At 54.4% G+C, this 16,876-nt stretch overlaps 24 non-coding genes and 2 pseudogenes across 24 annotated transcripts; all 26 read left to right on the top strand.

Annotated features, from left to right (window-relative positions):
* The first annotated feature begins 284 nt into the window (after window positions 1–284).
* LOC144151022 (5S ribosomal RNA) lies at window positions 285–403 on the top strand. The gene has a single exon (XR_013318631.1). It is a non-coding gene; the product is annotated as a 5S ribosomal RNA (ribosomal RNA).
* Window positions 404–940: 537 nt separating this feature from the next.
* LOC144151021 (5S ribosomal RNA) lies at window positions 941–1,059 on the top strand. Its single transcript, XR_013318630.1, has one exon. It is a non-coding gene; the product is annotated as a 5S ribosomal RNA (ribosomal RNA).
* Window positions 1,060–1,596: 537 nt separating this feature from the next.
* LOC144151020 (5S ribosomal RNA) lies at window positions 1,597–1,715 on the top strand. The gene has a single exon (XR_013318629.1). It is a non-coding gene; the product is annotated as a 5S ribosomal RNA (ribosomal RNA).
* Window positions 1,716–2,252: 537 nt separating this feature from the next.
* LOC144151019 (5S ribosomal RNA) lies at window positions 2,253–2,371 on the top strand. The gene has a single exon (XR_013318628.1). It is a non-coding gene; the product is annotated as a 5S ribosomal RNA (ribosomal RNA).
* A 535-nt stretch (window positions 2,372–2,906) lies between these two features.
* LOC144151018 (5S ribosomal RNA) lies at window positions 2,907–3,025 on the top strand. The gene has a single exon (XR_013318627.1). It is a non-coding gene; the product is annotated as a 5S ribosomal RNA (ribosomal RNA).
* Window positions 3,026–3,562: 537 nt separating this feature from the next.
* On the top strand, window positions 3,563–3,681 carry LOC144151017 (5S ribosomal RNA). Its single transcript, XR_013318626.1, has one exon. It is a non-coding gene; the product is annotated as a 5S ribosomal RNA (ribosomal RNA).
* A 537-nt stretch (window positions 3,682–4,218) lies between these two features.
* LOC144151016 (5S ribosomal RNA) lies at window positions 4,219–4,337 on the top strand. Its single transcript, XR_013318625.1, has one exon. It is a non-coding gene; the product is annotated as a 5S ribosomal RNA (ribosomal RNA).
* Window positions 4,338–4,873: 536 nt separating this feature from the next.
* On the top strand, window positions 4,874–4,992 carry LOC144151015 (5S ribosomal RNA). Its single transcript, XR_013318624.1, has one exon. It is a non-coding gene; the product is annotated as a 5S ribosomal RNA (ribosomal RNA).
* A 536-nt stretch (window positions 4,993–5,528) lies between these two features.
* Window positions 5,529–5,647, top strand: LOC144151014 (5S ribosomal RNA). Its single transcript, XR_013318623.1, has one exon. It is a non-coding gene; the product is annotated as a 5S ribosomal RNA (ribosomal RNA).
* Window positions 5,648–6,184: 537 nt separating this feature from the next.
* On the top strand, window positions 6,185–6,303 carry LOC144151185 (5S ribosomal RNA). The gene has a single exon (XR_013318787.1). It is a non-coding gene; the product is annotated as a 5S ribosomal RNA (ribosomal RNA).
* A 535-nt stretch (window positions 6,304–6,838) lies between these two features.
* On the top strand, window positions 6,839–6,957 carry LOC144151012 (5S ribosomal RNA). The gene has a single exon (XR_013318621.1). It is a non-coding gene; the product is annotated as a 5S ribosomal RNA (ribosomal RNA).
* Window positions 6,958–7,494: 537 nt separating this feature from the next.
* On the top strand, window positions 7,495–7,613 carry LOC144151011 (5S ribosomal RNA). The gene has a single exon (XR_013318620.1). It is a non-coding gene; the product is annotated as a 5S ribosomal RNA (ribosomal RNA).
* A 576-nt stretch (window positions 7,614–8,189) lies between these two features.
* LOC144151234 (5S ribosomal RNA) lies at window positions 8,190–8,308 on the top strand (annotated as a pseudogene).
* Window positions 8,309–8,845: 537 nt separating this feature from the next.
* Window positions 8,846–8,964, top strand: LOC144151010 (5S ribosomal RNA). Its single transcript, XR_013318619.1, has one exon. It is a non-coding gene; the product is annotated as a 5S ribosomal RNA (ribosomal RNA).
* A 536-nt stretch (window positions 8,965–9,500) lies between these two features.
* LOC144151203 (5S ribosomal RNA) lies at window positions 9,501–9,619 on the top strand. The gene has a single exon (XR_013318804.1). It is a non-coding gene; the product is annotated as a 5S ribosomal RNA (ribosomal RNA).
* A 536-nt stretch (window positions 9,620–10,155) lies between these two features.
* Window positions 10,156–10,274, top strand: LOC144151263 (5S ribosomal RNA; annotated as a pseudogene).
* A 534-nt stretch (window positions 10,275–10,808) lies between these two features.
* Window positions 10,809–10,927, top strand: LOC144151009 (5S ribosomal RNA). The gene has a single exon (XR_013318618.1). It is a non-coding gene; the product is annotated as a 5S ribosomal RNA (ribosomal RNA).
* A 537-nt stretch (window positions 10,928–11,464) lies between these two features.
* Window positions 11,465–11,583, top strand: LOC144151008 (5S ribosomal RNA). The gene has a single exon (XR_013318617.1). It is a non-coding gene; the product is annotated as a 5S ribosomal RNA (ribosomal RNA).
* Window positions 11,584–12,119: 536 nt separating this feature from the next.
* LOC144151007 (5S ribosomal RNA) lies at window positions 12,120–12,238 on the top strand. The gene has a single exon (XR_013318616.1). It is a non-coding gene; the product is annotated as a 5S ribosomal RNA (ribosomal RNA).
* A 536-nt stretch (window positions 12,239–12,774) lies between these two features.
* Window positions 12,775–12,893, top strand: LOC144151006 (5S ribosomal RNA). The gene has a single exon (XR_013318615.1). It is a non-coding gene; the product is annotated as a 5S ribosomal RNA (ribosomal RNA).
* Window positions 12,894–13,427: 534 nt separating this feature from the next.
* LOC144151005 (5S ribosomal RNA) lies at window positions 13,428–13,546 on the top strand. The gene has a single exon (XR_013318614.1). It is a non-coding gene; the product is annotated as a 5S ribosomal RNA (ribosomal RNA).
* Window positions 13,547–14,082: 536 nt separating this feature from the next.
* Window positions 14,083–14,201, top strand: LOC144151004 (5S ribosomal RNA). Its single transcript, XR_013318613.1, has one exon. It is a non-coding gene; the product is annotated as a 5S ribosomal RNA (ribosomal RNA).
* A 535-nt stretch (window positions 14,202–14,736) lies between these two features.
* Window positions 14,737–14,855, top strand: LOC144151003 (5S ribosomal RNA). Its single transcript, XR_013318612.1, has one exon. It is a non-coding gene; the product is annotated as a 5S ribosomal RNA (ribosomal RNA).
* A 536-nt stretch (window positions 14,856–15,391) lies between these two features.
* LOC144151001 (5S ribosomal RNA) lies at window positions 15,392–15,510 on the top strand. Its single transcript, XR_013318610.1, has one exon. It is a non-coding gene; the product is annotated as a 5S ribosomal RNA (ribosomal RNA).
* A 536-nt stretch (window positions 15,511–16,046) lies between these two features.
* Window positions 16,047–16,165, top strand: LOC144151000 (5S ribosomal RNA). The gene has a single exon (XR_013318609.1). It is a non-coding gene; the product is annotated as a 5S ribosomal RNA (ribosomal RNA).
* Window positions 16,166–16,702: 537 nt separating this feature from the next.
* LOC144150999 (5S ribosomal RNA) lies at window positions 16,703–16,821 on the top strand. Its single transcript, XR_013318608.1, has one exon. It is a non-coding gene; the product is annotated as a 5S ribosomal RNA (ribosomal RNA).
* Window positions 16,822–16,876: the final 55 nt, after the last annotated feature.

Genomic DNA, 16,876 nt, shown 5'->3' with positions numbered 1-16,876 from the left:
CTTCCGGAGCACCTGCGGCTAATGTGCGACAAACGGAAGCATTCCCCAACGTCTAGCCAGCGTGACCACAACGACTCAAGGCCACATTCGTTTCCAAAAGTGTTCCCCAAGTGCGCGCAGCAATGTTCGGCGACTTGAGGGCTTCGTGCGACGTCGCGGGATCCCTAGGATATGGAGTGATGTGTTGCGGCGGCCGTGTGTCCTGCCGAACAACAGGTGAAATGGTAGAGATGCTGGTTGTTGGTGTAATGTGTTATAAAAAGGCACGTAAGGCTTCGATTCTCGCCATCGGCCATACCATGCTGAATACGCCGGTTCTCGTCCGATCACCGAAGCTAAGCAGCATTGGGCTCGGTCAGTACTTGGGAGGGAGACCACCTGGGAACACCGAGTGCCGATGGCATCCTCTTTTGCTTTTTAAAACTTTCCGTATTAATTTGCGTTCAAAGAGTTGTTTCTATTTTTTTTTTCCCCCACCAAGTTTCGTTTGCCCCCTGGCGGTGGCGGGGGCGCGGAAGGACCACTAGATGATGCTTCGCCGCAGCGCAGCGGGCGAGTTAGCCGATTTTCCACCCTTCGTTGGGCGCGGCGGATTACCTGTGACTGACTCGTCTTTCTATCTGCCCCTCGAAGGTCGTGAAAGCAGGCATTTCGCACTTCCGGAGCACCTGCGGCTAATGTGCGACAAACGGAAGCATTCCCCAACGTCTAGCCAGCGTGACCACAACGACTCAAGGCCACATTCGTTTCCAAAAGTGTTCCCCAAGTGCGCGCAGCAATGTTCGGCGACTTGAGGGCTTCGTGCGACGTCGCGGGATCCCTAGGATATGGAGTGATGTGTTGCGGCGGCCGTGTGTCCTGCCGAACAACAGGTGAAATGGTAGAGATGCTGGTTGTTGGTGTAATGTGTTATAAAAAGGCACGTAAGGCTTCGATTCTCGCCATCGGCCATACCATGCTGAATACGCCGGTTCTCGTCCGATCACCGAAGCTAAGCAGCATTGGGCTCGGTCAGTACTTGGGAGGGAGACCACCTGGGAACACCGAGTGCCGATGGCATCCTCTTTTGCTTTTTAAAACTTTCCGTATTAATTTGCGTTCAAAGAGTTGTTTCTATTTTTTTTTTCCCCCACCAAGTTTCGTTTGCCCCCTGGCGGTGGCGGGGGCGCGGAAGGACCACTAGATGATGCTTCGCCGCAGCGCAGCGGGCGAGTTAGCCGATTTTCCACCCTTCGTTGGGCGCGGCGGATTACCTGTGACTGACTCGTCTTTCTATCTGCCCCTCGAAGGTCGTGAAAGCAGGCATTTCGCACTTCCGGAGCACCTGCGGCTAATGTGCGACAAACGGAAGCATTCCCCAACGTCTAGCCAGCGTGACCACAACGACTCAAGGCCACATTCGTTTCCAAAAGTGTTCCCCAAGTGCGCGCAGCAATGTTCGGCGACTTGAGGGCTTCGTGCGACGTCGCGGGATCCCTAGGATATGGAGTGATGTGTTGCGGCGGCCGTGTGTCCTGCCGAACAACAGGTGAAATGGTAGAGATGCTGGTTGTTGGTGTAATGTGTTATAAAAAGGCACGTAAGGCTTCGATTCTCGCCATCGGCCATACCATGCTGAATACGCCGGTTCTCGTCCGATCACCGAAGCTAAGCAGCATTGGGCTCGGTCAGTACTTGGGAGGGAGACCACCTGGGAACACCGAGTGCCGATGGCATCCTCTTTTGCTTTTTAAAACTTTCCGTATTAATTTGCGTTCAAAGAGTTGTTTCTATTTTTTTTTTCCCCCACCAAGTTTCGTTTGCCCCCTGGCGGTGGCGGGGGCGCGGAAGGACCACTAGATGATGCTTCGCCGCAGCGCAGCGGGCGAGTTAGCCGATTTTCCACCCTTCGTTGGGCGCGGCGGATTACCTGTGACTGACTCGTCTTTCTATCTGCCCCTCGAAGGTCGTGAAAGCAGGCATTTCGCACTTCCGGAGCACCTGCGGCTAATGTGCGACAAACGGAAGCATTCCCCAACGTCTAGCCAGCGTGACCACAACGACTCAAGGCCACATTCGTTTCCAAAAGTGTTCCCCAAGTGCGCGCAGCAATGTTCGGCGACTTGAGGGCTTCGTGCGACGTCGCGGGATCCCTAGGATATGGAGTGATGTGTTGCGGCGGCCGTGTGTCCTGCCGAACAACAGGTGAAATGGTAGAGATGCTGGTTGTTGGTGTAATGTGTTATAAAAAGACACGTAAGGCTTCGATTCTCGCCATCGGCCATACCATGCTGAATACGCCGGTTCTCGTCCGATCACCGAAGCTAAGCAGCATTGGGCTCGGTCAGTACTTGGGAGGGAGACCACCTGGGAACACCGAGTGCCGATGGCATCCTCTTTTGCTTTTTAAAACTTTCCGTATTAATTTGCGTTCAAAGAGTTGTTTCTATTTTTTTTCCCCCACCAAGTTTCGTTTGCCTCCTGGCGGTGGCGGGGGCGCGGAAGGACCACTAGATGATGCTTCGCCGCAGCGCAGCGGGCGAGTTAGCCGATTTTCCACCCTTCGTTGGGCGCGGCGGATTACCTGTGACTGACTCGTCTTTCTATCTGCCCCTCGAAGGTCGTGAAAGCAGGCATTTCGCACTTCCGGAGCACCTGCGGCTAATGTGCGACAAACGGAAGCATTCCCCAACGTCTAGCCAGCGTGACCACAACGACTCAAGGCCACATTCGTTTCCAAAAGTGTTCCCCAAGTGCGCGCAGCAATGTTCGGCGACTTGAGGGCTTCGTGCGACGTCGCGGGATCCCTAGGATATGGAGTGATGTGTTGCGGCGGCCGTGTGTCCTGCCGAACAACAGGTGAAATGGTAGAGATGCTGGTTGTTGGTGTAATGTGTTATAAAAAGGCACGTAAGGCTTCGATTCTCGCCATCGGCCATACCATGCTGAATACGCCGGTTCTCGTCCGATCACCGAAGCTAAGCAGCATTGGGCTCGGTCAGTACTTGGGAGGGAGACCACCTGGGAACACCGAGTGCCGATGGCATCCTCTTTTGCTTTTTAAAACTTTCCGTATTAATTTGCGTTCAAAGAGTTGTTTCTATTTTTTTTTTCCCCCACCAAGTTTCGTTTGCCCCCTGGCGGTGGCGGGGGCGCGGAAGGACCACTAGATGATGCTTCGCCGCAGCGCAGCGGGCGAGTTAGCCGATTTTCCACCCTTCGTTGGGCGCGGCGGATTACCTGTGACTGACTCGTCTTTCTATCTGCCCCTCGAAGGTCGTGAAAGCAGGCATTTCGCACTTCCGGAGCACCTGCGGCTAATGTGCGACAAACGGAAGCATTCCCCAACGTCTAGCCAGCGTGACCACAACGACTCAAGGCCACATTCGTTTCCAAAAGTGTTCCCCAAGTGCGCGCAGCAATGTTCGGCGACTTGAGGGCTTCGTGCGACGTCGCGGGATCCCTAGGATATGGAGTGATGTGTTGCGGCGGCCGTGTGTCCTGCCGAACAACAGGTGAAATGGTAGAGATGCTGGTTGTTGGTGTAATGTGTTATAAAAAGGCACGTAAGGCTTCGATTCTCGCCATCGGCCATACCATGCTGAATACGCCGGTTCTCGTCCGATCACCGAAGCTAAGCAGCATTGGGCTCGGTCAGTACTTGGGAGGGAGACCACCTGGGAACACCGAGTGCCGATGGCATCCTCTTTTGCTTTTTAAAACTTTCCGTATTAATTTGCGTTCAAAGAGGTGTTTCTATTTTTTTTTTCCCCCACCAAGTTTCGTTTGCCCCCTGGCGGTGGCGGGGGCGCGGAAGGACCACTAGATGATGCTTCGCCGCAGCGCAGCGGGCGAGTTAGCCGATTTTCCACCCTTCGTTGGGCGCGGCGGATTACCTGTGACTGACTCGTCTTTCTATCTGCCCCTCGAAGGTCGTGAAAGCAGGCATTTCGCACTTCCGGAGCACCTGCGGCTAATGTGCGACAAACGGAAGCATTCCCCAACGTCTAGCCAGCGTGACCACAACGACTCAAGGCCACATTCGTTTCCAAAAGTGTTCCCCAAGTGCGCGCAGCAATGTTCGGCGACTTGAGGGCTTCGTGCGACGTCGCGGGATCCCTAGGATATGGAGTGATGTGTTGCGGCGGCCGTGTGTCCTGCCGAACAACAGGTGAAATGGTAGAGATGCTGGTTGTTGGTGTAATGTGTTATAAAAAGGCACGTAAGGCTTCGATTCTCGCCATCGGCCATACCATGCTGAATACGCCGGTTCTCGTCCGATCACCGAAGCTAAGCAGCATTGGGCTCGGTCAGTACTTGGGAGGGAGACCACCTGGGAACACCGAGTGCCGATGGCATCCTCTTTTGCTTTTTAAAACTTTCCGTATTAATTTGCGTTCAAAGAGTTGTTTCTATTTTTTTTTCCCCCACCAAGTTTCGTTTGCCCCCTGGCGGTGGCGGGGGCGCGGAAGGACCACTAGATGATGCTTCGCCGCAGCGCAGCGGGCGAGTTAGCCGATTTTCCACCCTTCGTTGGGCGCGGCGGATTACCTGTGACTGACTCGTCTTTCTATCTGCCCCTCGAAGGTCGTGAAAGCAGGCATTTCGCACTTCCGGAGCACCTGCGGCTAATGTGCGACAAACGGAAGCATTCCCCAACGTCTAGCCAGCGTGACCACAACGACTCAAGGCCACATTCGTTTCCAAAAGTGTTCCCCAAGTGCGCGCAGCAATGTTCGGCGACTTGAGGGCTTCGTGCGACGTCGCGGGATCCCTAGGATATGGAGTGATGTGTTGCGGCGGCCGTGTGTCCTGCCGAACAACAGGTGAAATGGTAGAGATGCTGGTTGTTGGTGTAATGTGTTATAAAAAGGCACGTAAGGCTTCGATTCTCGCCATCGGCCATACCATGCTGAATACGCCGGTTCTCGTCCGATCACCGAAGCTAAGCAGCATTGGGCTCGGTCAGTACTTGGGAGGGAGACCACCTGGGAACACCGAGTGCCGATGGCATCCTCTTTTGCTTTTTAAAACTTTCCGTATTAATTTGCGTTCAAAGAGTTGTTTCTATTTTTTTTTCCCCCACCAAGTTTCGTTTGCCCCCTGGCGGTGGCGGGGGCGCGGAAGGACCACTAGATGATGCTTCGCCGCAGCGCAGCGGGCGAGTTAGCCGATTTTCCACCCTTCGTTGGGCGCGGCGGATTACCTGTGACTGACTCGTCTTTCTATCTGCCCCTCGAAGGTCGTGAAAGCAGGCATTTCGCACTTCCGGAGCACCTGCGGCTAATGTGCGACAAACGGAAGCATTCCCCAACGTCTAGCCAGCGTGACCACAACGACTCAAGGCCACATTCGTTTCCAAAAGTGTTCCCCAAGTGCGCGCAGCAATGTTCGGCGACTTGAGGGCTTCGTGCGACGTCGCGGGATCCCTAGGATATGGAGTGATGTGTTGCGGCGGCCGTGTGTCCTGCCGAACAACAGGTGAAATGGTAGAGATGCTGGTTGTTGGTGTAATGTGTTATAAAAAGGCACGTAAGGCTTCGATTCTCGCCATCGGCCATACCATGCTGAATACGCCGGTTCTCGTCCGATCACCGAAGCTAAGCAGCATTGGGCTCGGTCAGTACTTGGGAGGGAGACCACCTGGGAACACCGAGTGCCGATGGCATCCTCTTTTGCTTTTTAAAACTTTCCGTATTAATTTGCGTTCAAAGAGTTGTTTCTATTTTTTTTTTCCCCCACCAAGTTTCGTTTGCCCCCTGGCGGTGGCGGGGGCGCGGAAGGACCACTAGATGATGCTTCGCCGCAGCGCAGCGGGCGAGTTAGCCGATTTTCCACCCTTCGTTGGGCGCGGCGGATTACCTGTGACTGACTCGTCTTTCTATCTGCCCCTCGAAGGTCGTGAAAGCAGGCATTTCGCACTTCCGGAGCACCTGCGGCTAATGTGCGACAAACGGAAGCATTCCCCATCGTCTAGCCAGCGTGACCACAACGACTCAAGGCCACATTCGTTTCCAAAAGTGTTCCCCAAGTGCGCGCAGCAATGTTCGGCGACTTGAGGGCTTCGTGCGACGTCGCGGGATCCCTAGGATATGGAGTGATGTGTTGCGGCGGCCGTGTGTCCTGCCGAACAACAGGTGAAATGGTAGAGATGCTGGTTGTTGGTGTAATGTGTTATAAAAAGGCACGTAAGGCTTCGATTCTCGCCATCGGCCATACCATGCTGAATACGCCGGTTCTCGTCCGATCACCGAAGCTAAGCAGCATTGGGCTCGGTCAGTACTTGGGAGGGAGACCACCTGGGAACACCGAGTGCTGATGGCATCCTCTTTTGCTTTTTAAAACTTTCCGTATTAATTTGCGTTCAAAGAGTTGTTTCTATTTTTTTTCCCCCACCAAGTTTCGTTTGCCCCCTGGCGGTGGCGGGGGCGCGGAAGGACCACTAGATGATGCTTCGCCGCAGCGCAGCGGGCGAGTTAGCCGATTTTCCACCCTTCGTTGGGCGCGGCGGATTACCTGTGACTGACTCGTCTTTCTATCTGCCCCTCGAAGGTCGTGAAAGCAGGCATTTCGCACTTCCGGAGCACCTGCGGCTAATGTGCGACAAACGGAAGCATTCCCCAACGTCTAGCCAGCGTGACCACAACGACTCAAGGCCACATTCGTTTCCAAAAGTGTTCCCCAAGTGCGCGCAGCAATGTTCGGCGACTTGAGGGCTTCGTGCGACGTCGCGGGATCCCTAGGATATGGAGTGATGTGTTGCGGCGGCCGTGTGTCCTGCCGAACAACAGGTGAAATGGTAGAGATGCTGGTTGTTGGTGTAATGTGTTATAAAAAGGCACGTAAGGCTTCGATTCTCGCCATCGGCCATACCATGCTGAATACGCCGGTTCTCGTCCGATCACCGAAGCTAAGCAGCATTGGGCTCGGTCAGTACTTGGGAGGGAGACCACCTGGGAACACCGAGTGCCGATGGCATCCTCTTTTGCTTTTTAAAACTTTCCGTATTAATTTGCGTTCAAAGAGTTGTTTCTATTTTTTTTTTCCCCCACCAAGTTTCGTTTGCCCCCTGGCGGTGGCGGGGGCGCGGAAGGACCACTAGATGATGCTTCGCCGCAGCGCAGCGGGCGAGTTAGCCGATTTTCCACCCTTCGTTGGGCGCGGCGGATTACCTGTGACTGACTCGTCTTTCTATCTGCCCCTCGAAGGTCGTGAAAGCAGGAATTTCGCACTTCCGGAGCACCTGCGGCTAATGTGCGACAAACGGAAGCATTCCCCAACGTCTAGCCAGCGTGACCACAACGACTCAAGGCCACATTCGTTTCCAAAAGTGTTCCCCAAGTGCGCGCAGCAATGTTCGGCGACTTGAGGGCTTCGTGCGACGTCGCGGGATCCCTAGGATATGGAGTGATGTGTTGCGGCGGCCGTGTGTCCTGCCGAACAACAGGTGAAATGGTAGAGATGCTGGTTGTTGGTGTAATGTGTTATAAAAAGGCACGTAAGGCTTCGATTCTCGCCATCGGCCATACCATGCTGAATACGCCGGTTCTCGTCCGATCACCGAAGCTAAGCAGCATTGGGCTCGGTCAGTACTTGGGAGGGAGACCACCTGGGAACACCGAGTGCCGATGGCATCCTCTTTTGCTTTTTAAAACTTTCCGTATTAATTTGCGTTCAAAGAGTTGTTTCTATTTTTTTTTTCCCCCACCAAGTTTCGTTTGCCCCCTGGCGGTGGCGGGGGCGCGGAAGGACCACTAGATGATGCTTCGCCGCAGCGCAGCGGGCGAGTTAGCCGATTTTCCACCCTTCGTTGGGCGCGGCGGATTACCTGTGACTGACTCGTCTTTCTATCTGCCCCTCGAAGGTCGTGAAAGCAGGCATTTCGCACTTCCGGAGCACCTGCGGCTAATGTGCGACAAACGGAAGCATTCCCCAACGTCTAGCCAGCGTGACCACAACGACTCAAGGCCACATTCGTTTCCAAAAGTGTTCCCCAAGTGCGCGCAGCAATGTTCGGCGACTTGAGGGCTTCGTGCGACGTCGCGGGATCCCTAGGATATGGAGTGATGTGTTGCGGCGGCCGTGTGTCCTGCCGAACAACAGGTGAAATGGTAGAGATGCTGGTTGTTGGTGTAATGTGTTATAAAAAGGCACGTAAGGCTTCGATTCTCGCCATCGGCCATACCATGCGATGTTACAAAAAAAAAAAAAAAATCGGCCATACCATGCTGAATACGCCGGTTCTCGTCCGATCACCGAAGCTAAGCAGCATTGGGCTCGGTCAGTACTTGGGAGGGAGACCACCTGGGAACACCGAGTGCCGATGGCATCCTCTTTTGCTTTTTAAAACTTTCCGTATTAATTTGCGTTCAAAGAGTTGTTTCTATTTTTTTTTTCCCCCACCAAGTTTCGTTTGCCCCCTGGCGGTGGCGGGGGCGCGGAAGGACCACTAGATGATGCTTCGCCGCAGCGCAGCGGGCGAGTTAGCCGATTTTCCACCCTTCGTTGGGCGCGGCGGATTACCTGTGACTGACTCGTCTTTCTATCTGCCCCTCGAAGGTCGTGAAAGCAGGCATTTCGCACTTCCGGAGCACCTGCGGCTAATGTGCGACAAACGGAAGCATTCCCCAACGTCTAGCCAGCGTGACCACAACGACTCAAGGCCACATTCGTTTCCAAAAGTGTTCCCCAAGTGCGCGCAGCAATGTTCGGCGACTTGAGGGCTTCGTGCGACGTCGCGGGATCCCTAGGATATGGAGTGATGTGTTGCGGCGGCCGTGTGTCCTGCCGAACAACAGGTGAAATGGTAGAGATGCTGGTTGTTGGTGTAATGTGTTATAAAAAGGCACGTAAGGCTTCGATTCTCGCCATCGGCCATACCATGCTGAATACGCCGGTTCTCGTCCGATCACCGAAGCTAAGCAGCATTGGGCTCGGTCAGTACTTGGGAGGGAGACCACCTGGGAACACCGAGTGCCGATGGCATCCTCTTTTGCTTTTTAAAACTTTCCGTATTAATTTGCGTTCAAAGAGTTGTTTCTATTTTTTTTTCCCCCACCAAGTTTCGTTTGCCCCCTGGCGGTGGCGGGGGCGCGGAAGGACCACTAGATGATGCTTCGCCGCAGCGCAGCGGGCGAGTTAGCCGATTTTCCACCCTTCGTTGGGCGCGGCGGATTACCTGTGACTGACTCGTCTTTCTATCTGCCCCTCGAAGGTCGTGAAAGCAGGCATTTCGCACTTCCGGAGCACCTGCGGCTAATGTGCGACAAACGGAAGCATTCCCCAACGTCTAGCCAGCGTGACCACAACGACTCAAGGCCACATTCGTTTCCAAAAGTGTTCCCCAAGTGCGCGCAGCAATGTTCGGCGACTTGAGGGCTTCGTGCGACGTCGCGGGATCCCTAGGATATGGACTGATGTGTTGCGGCGGCCGTGTGTCCTGCCGAACAACAGGTGAAATGGTAGAGATGCTGGTTGTTGGTGTAATGTGTTATAAAAAGGCACGTAAGGCTTCGATTCTCGCCATCGGGCATACCATGCTGAATACGCCGGTTCTCGTCCGATCACCGAAGCTAAGCAGCATTGGGCTCGGTCAGTACTTGGGAGGGAGACCACCTGGGAACACCGAGTGCCGATGGCATCCTCTTTTGCTTTTTAAAACTTTCCGTATTAATTTGCGTTCAAAGAGTTGTTTCTATTTTTTTTTCCCCCACCAAGTTTCGTTTGCCCCCTGGCGGTGGCGGGGGCGCGGAAGGACCACTAGATGATGCTTCGCCGCAGCGCAGCGGGCGAGTTAGCCGATTTTCCACCCTTCGTTGGGCGCGGCGGATTACCTGTGACTGACTCGTCTTTCTATCTGCCCCTCGAAGGTCGTGAAAGCAGGCATTTCGCACTTCCGGAGCACCTGCGGCTAATGCGCGACAAACGGAAGCATTCCCCAACGTCTAGCCAGCGTGACCACAACGACTCAAGGCCACATTCGTTTCCAAAAGTGTTCCCCAAGTGCGCGCAGCAATGTTCGGCGACTTGAGGGCTTCGTGCGACGTCGCGGGATCCCTAGGATATGGAGTGATGTGTTGCGGCGGCCGTGTGTCCTGCCGAACAACAGGTGAAATGGTAGAGATGCTGGTTGTTGGTGTAATGTGTTATAAAAAGGCACGTAAGGCTTCGATTCTCGCGATCGGCCATACCATGCTGAATACGCCGGTTCTCGTCCGATCACCGAAGCTAAGCAGCATTGGGCTCGGTCAGTACTTCGGAGGGAGACCACCTGGGAACACCGAGTGGCGATGGCATCCTCTTTTGCTTTTTAAAACTTTCCGTATTAATTTGCGTTCAAAGAGTTGTTTCTATTTTTTTCCCCCACCAAGTTTCGTTTGCCCCCTGGCGGTGGCGGGGGCGCGGAAGGACCACTAGATGATGCTTCGCCGCAGCGCAGCGGGCGAGTTAGCCGATTTTCCACCCTTCGTTGGGCGCGGCGGATTACCTGTGACTGACTCGTCTTTCTATCTGCCCCTCGAAGGTCGTGAAAGCAGGCATTTCGCACTTCCGGAGCACCTGCGGCTAATGTGCGACAAACGGAAGCATTCCCCAACGTCTAGCCAGCGTGACCACAACGACTCAAGGCCACATTCGTTTCCAAAAGTGTTCCCCAAGTGCGCGCAGCAATGTTCGGCGACTTGAGGGCTTCGTGCGACGTCGCGGGATCCCTAGGATATGGAGTGATGTGTTGCGGCGGCCGTGTGTCCTGCCGAACAACAGGTGAAATGGTAGAGATGCTGGTTGTTGGTGTAATGTGTTATAAAAAGGCACGTAAGGCTTCGATTCTCGCCATCGGCCATACCATGCTGAATACGCCGGTTCTCGTCCGATCACCGAAGCTAAGCAGCATTGGGCTCGGTCAGTACTTGGGAGGGAGACCACCTGGGAACACCGAGTGCCGATGGCATCCTCTTTTGCTTTTTAAAACTTTCCGTATTAATTTGCGTTCAAAGAGTTGTTTCTATTTTTTTTTTCCCCCACCAAGTTTCGTTTGCCCCCTGGCGGTGGCGGGGGCGCGGAAGGACCACTAGATGATGCTTCGCCGCAGCGCAGCGGGCGAGTTAGCCGATTTTCCACCCTTCGTTGGGCGCGGCGGATTACCTGTGACTGACTCGTCTTTCTATCTGCCCCTCGAAGGTCGTGAAAGCAGGCATTTCGCACTTCCGGAGCACCTGCGGCTAATGTGCGACAAACGGAAGCATTCCCCAACGTCTAGCCAGCGTGACCACAACGACTCAAGGCCACATTCGTTTCCAAAAGTGTTCCCCAAGTGCGCGCAGCAATGTTCGGCGACTTGAGGGCTTCGTGCGACGTCGCGGGATCCCTAGGATATGGAGTGATGTGTTGCGGCGGCCGTGTGTCCTGCCGAACAACAGGTGAAATGGTAGAGATGCTGGTTGTTGGTGTAATGTGTTATAAAAAGGCACGTAAGGCTTCGATTCTCGCCATCGGCCATACCATGCTGAATACGCCGGTTCTCGTCCGATCACCGAAGCTAAGCAGCATTGGGCTCGGTCAGTACTTGGGAGGGAGACCACCTGGGAACACCGAGTGCCGATGGCATCCTCTTTTGCTTTTTAAAACTTTCCGTATTAATTTGCGTTCAAAGAGTTGTTTCTATTTTTTTTTCCCCCACCAAGTTTCGTTTGCCCCCTGGCGGTGGCGGGGGCGCGGAAGGACCACTAGATGATGCTTCGCCGCAGCGCAGCGGGCGAGTTAGCCGATTTTCCACCCTTCGTTGGGCGCGGCGGATTACCTGTGACTGACTCGTCTTTCTATCTGCCCCTCGAAGGTCGTGAAAGCAGGCATTTCGCACTTCCGGAGCACCTGCGGCTAATGTGCGACAAACGGAAGCATTCCCCAACGTCTAGCCAGCGTGACCACAACGACTCAAGGCCACATTCGTTTCCAAAAGTGTTCCCCAAGTGCGCGCAGCAATGTTCGGCGACTTGAGGGCTTCGTGCGACGTCGCGGGATCCCTAGGATATGGAGTGATGTGTTGCGGCGGCCGTGTGTCCTGCCGAACAACAGGTGAAATGGTAGAGATGCTGGTTGTTGGTGTAATGTGTTATAAAAAGGCACGTAAGGCTTCGATTCTCGCCATCGGCCATACCATGCTGAATACGCCGGTTCTCGTCCGATCACCGAAGCTAAGCAGCATTGGGCTCGGTCAGTACTTGGGAGGGAGACCACCTGGGAACACCGAGTGCCGATGGCATCCTCTTTTGCTTTTTAAAACTTTCCGTATTAATTTGCGTTCAAAGAGTTGTTTCTATTTTTTTTTCCCCCACCAAGTTTCGTTTGCCCCCTGGCGGTGGCAGGGGCGCGGAAGGACCACTAGATGATGCTTCGCCGCAGCGCAGCGGGCGAGTTAGCCGATTTTCCACCCTTCGTTGGGCGCGGCGGATTACCTGTGACTGACTCGTCTTTCTATCTGCCCCTCGAAGGTCGTGAAAGCAGGCATTTCGCACTTCCGGAGCACCTGCGGCTAATGTGCGACAAACGGAAGCATTCCCCAACGTCTAGCCAGCGTGACCACAACGACTCAAGGCCACATTCGTTTCCAAAAGTGTTCCCCAAGTGCGCGCAGCAATGTTCGGCGACTTGAGGGCTTCGTGCGACGTCGCGGGATCCCTAGGATATGGAGTGATGTGTTGCGGCGGCCGTGTGTCCTGCCGAACAACAGGTGAAATGGTAGAGATGCTGGTTGTTGGTGTAATGTGTTATAAAAAGGCACGTAAGGCTTCGATTCTCGCCATCGGCCATACCATGCTGAATACGCCGGTTCTCGTCCGATCACCGAAGCTAAGCAGCATTGGGCTCGGTCAGTACTTGGGAGGGAGACCACCTGGGAACACCGAGTGCCGATGGCATCCTCTTTTGCTTTTTAAAACTTTCCGTATTAATTTGCGTTCAAAGAGTTGTTTCTATTTTTTTCCCCCACCAAGTTTCGTTTGCCCCCTGGCGGTGGCGGGGGCGCGGAAGGACCACTAGATGATGCTTCGCCGCAGCGCAGCGGGCGAGTTAGCCGATTTTCCACCCTTCGTTGGGCGCGGCGGATTACCTGTGACTGACTCGTCTTTCTATCTGCCCCTCGAAGGTCGTGAAAGCAGGCATTTCGCACTTCCGGAGCACCTGCGGCTAATGTGCGACAAACGGAAGCATTCCCCAACGTCTAGCCAGCGTGACCACAACGACTCAAGGCCACATTCGTTTCCAAAAGTGTTCCCCAAGTGCGCGCAGCAATGTTCGGCGACTTGAGGGCTTCGTGCGACGTCGCGGGATCCCTAGGATATGGAGTGATGTGTTGCGGCGGCCGTGTGTCCTGCCGAACAACAGGTGAAATGGTAGAGATGCTGGTTGTTGGTGTAATGTGTTATAAAAAGGCACGTAAGGCTTCGATTCTCGCCATCGGCCATACCATGCTGAATACGCCGGTTCTCGTCCGATCACCGAAGCTAAGCAGCATTGGGCTCGGTCAGTACTTGGGAGGGAGACCACCTGGGAACACCGAGTGCCGATGGCATCCTCTTTTGCTTTTTAAAACTTTCCGTATTAATTTGCGTTCAAAGAGTTGTTTCTATTTTTTTTTCCCCCACCAAGTTTCGTTTGCCCCCTGGCGGTGGCGGGGGCGCGGAAGGACCACTAGATGATGCTTCGCCGCAGCGCAGCGGGCGAGTTAGCCGATTTTCCACCCTTCGTTGGGCGCGGCGGATTACCTGTGACTGACTCGTCTTTCTATCTGCCCCTCGAAGGTCGTGAAAGCAGGCATTTCGCACTTCCGGAGCACCTGCGGCTAATGTGCGACAAACGGAAGCATTCCCCAACGTCTAGCCAGCGTGACCACAACAACTCAAGGCCACATTCGTTTCCAAAAGTGTTCCCCAAGTGCGCGCAGCAATGTTCGGCGACTTGAGGGCTTCGTGCGATGTCGCGGGATCCCTAGGATATGGAGTGATGTGTTGCGGCGGCCGTGTGTCCTGCCGAACAACAGGTGAAATGGTAGAGATGCTGGTTGTTGGTGTAATGTGTTATAAAAAGGCACGTAAGGCTTCGATTCTCGCCATCGGCCATACCATGCTGAATACGCCGGTTCTCGTCCGATCACCGAAGCTAAGCAGCATTGGGCTCGGTCAGTACTTGGGAGGGAGACCACCTGGGAACACCGAGTGCCGATGGCATCCTCTTTTGCTTTTTAAAACTTTCCGTATTAATTTGCGTTCAAAGAGTTGTTTCTATTTTTTTTCCCCCACCAAGTTTCGTTTGCCCCCTGGCGGTGGCGGGGGCGCGGAAGGACCACTAGATGATGCTTCGCCGCAGCGCAGCGGGCGAGTTAGCCGATTTTCCACCCTTCGTTGGGCGCGGCGGATTACCTGTGACTGACTCGTCTTTCTATCTGCCCCTCGAAGGTCGTGAAAGCAGGCATTTCGCACTTCCGGAGCACCTGCGGCTAATGTGCGACAAACGGAAGCATTCCCCAACGTCTAGCCAGCGTGACCACAACGACTCAAGGCCACATTCGTTTCCAAAAGTGTTCCCCAAGTGCGCGCAGCAATGTTCGGCGACTTGAGGGCTTCGTGCGACGTCGCGGGATCCCTAGGATATGGAGTGATGTGTTGCGGCGGCCGTGTGTCCTGCCGAACAACAGGTGAAATGGTAGAGATGCTGGTTGTTGGTGTAATGTGTTATAAAAAGGCACGTAAGGCTTCGATTCTCGCCATCGGCCATACCATGCTGAATACGCCGGTTCTCGTCCGATCACCGAAGCTAAGCAGCATTGGGCTCGGTCAGTACTTGGGAGGGAGACCACCTGGGAACACCGAGTGCCGATGGCATCCTCTTTTGCTTTTTAAAACTTTCCGTATTAATTTGCGTTCAAAGAGTTGTTTCTATTTTTTTTTCCCCCACCAAGTTTCGTTTGCCCCCTGGCGGTGGCGGGGGCGCGGAAGGACCACTAGATGATGCTTCGCCGCAGCGCAGCGGGCGAGTTAGCCGATTTTCCACCCTTCGTTGGGCGCGGCGGATTACCTGTGACTGACTCGTCTTTCTATCTGCCCCTCGAAGGTCGTGAAAGCAGGCATTTCGCACTTCCGGAGCACCTGCGGCTAATGTGCGACAAACGGAAGCATTCCCCAACGTCTAGCCAGCGTGACCACAACGACTCAAGGCCACATTCGTTTCCAAAAGTGTTCCCCAAGTGCGCGCAGCAATGTTCGGCGACTTGAGGGCTTCGTGCGACGTCGCGGGATCCCTAGGATATGGAGTGATGTGTTGCGGCGGCCGTGTGTCCTGCCGAACAACAGGTGAAATGGTAGAGATTCTGGTTGTTGGTGTAATGTGTTATAAAAAGGCACGTAAGGCTTCGATTCTCGCCATCGGCCATACCATGCTGAATACGCCGGTTCTCGTCCGATCACCGAAGCTAAGCAGCATTGGGCTCGGTCAGTACTTGGGAGGGAGACCACCTGGGAACACCGAGTGCCGATGGCATCCTCTTTTGCTTTTTAAAACTTTCCGTATTAATTTGCGTTCAAAGAGTTGTTTCTATTTTTTTTTCCCCCACCAAGTTTCGTTTGCCCCCTGGCGGTGGCGGGGGCGCGGAAGGACCACTAGATGATGCTTCGCCGCAGCGCAGCGGGCGAGTTAGCCGATTTTCCACCCTTCGTTGGGCGCGGCGGATTACCTGTGACTGACTCGTCTTTCTATCTGCCCCTCGAAGGTCGTGAAAGCAGGCATTTCGCACTTCCGGAGCACCTGCGGCTAATGTGCGACAAACGGAAGCATTCCCCAACGTCTAGCCAGCGTGACCACAACGACTCAAGGCCACATTCGTTTCCAAAAGTGTTCCCCAAGTGCGCGCAGCAATGTTCGGCGACTTGAGGGCTTCGTGCGACGTCGCGGGATCCCTAGGATATGGAGTGATGTGTTGCGGCGGCCGTGTGTCCTGCCGAACAACAGGTGAAATGGTAGAGATGCTGGTTGTTGGTGTAATGTGTTATAAAAAGGCACGTAAGGCTTCGATTCTCGCCATCGGCCATACCATGCTGAATACGCCGGTTCTCGTCCGATCACCGAAGCTAAGCAGCATTGGGCTCGGTCAGTACTTGGGAGGGAGACCACCTGGGAACACCGAGTGCCGATGGCATCCTCTTTTGCTTTTTAAAACTTTCCGTATTAATTTGCGTTCAAAGAGTTGTTTCTATTTTTTTTTTCCCCCACCAAGTTTCGTTTGCCCCCTGGCGGTGGCGGGGGCGCGGAAGGACCACTAGATGATGCTTCGCCGCAGCGCAGCGGGCGAGTTAGCCGATTTTCCACCCTTCGTTGGGCGCGGCGGATTACCTGTGACTGACTCGTCTTTCTATCTGCCCCTCGAAGGTCGTGAAAGCAGGCATTTCGCACTTCCGGAGCACCTGCGGCTAATGTGCGACAAACGGAAGCATTCCCCAACGTCTAGCCAGCGTGACCACAACGACTCAAGGCCACATTCGTTTCCAAAAGTGTTCCCCAAGTGCGCGCAGCAATGTTCGGCGACTTGAGGGCTTCGTGCGACGTCGCGGGATCCCTAGGATATGGTGTGATGTGTTGCGGCGGCCGTGTGTCCTGCCGAACAACAGGTGAAATGGTAGAGATGCTGGTTGTTGGTGTAATGTGTTATAAAAAGGCACGTAAGGCTTCGATTCTCGCCATCGGCCATACCATGCTGAATACGCCGGTTCTCGTCCGATCACCGAAGCTAAGCAGCATTGGGCTCGGTCAGTACTTGGGAGGGAGACCACCTGGGAACACCGAGTGCCGATGGCACCCTCTTTTGCTTTTTAAAACTTTCCGTATTAATTTGCGTTCAAAGAGTTGTTTC

Source organism: Haemaphysalis longicornis, unplaced genomic scaffold (genome assembly GCF_048455015.1).
Source record: "Haemaphysalis longicornis isolate Haplotype H1 unplaced genomic scaffold, Haemaphysalis longicornis Haplotype H1 scaffold_88, whole genome shotgun sequence".
Classification (NCBI taxonomy): domain Eukaryota; kingdom Metazoa; phylum Arthropoda; class Arachnida; order Ixodida; family Ixodidae; genus Haemaphysalis; species Haemaphysalis longicornis.
The sequence above is the reverse complement of the archived record's forward strand: the minus strand, read 5'-3'. Positions and strand labels throughout refer to the sequence as shown.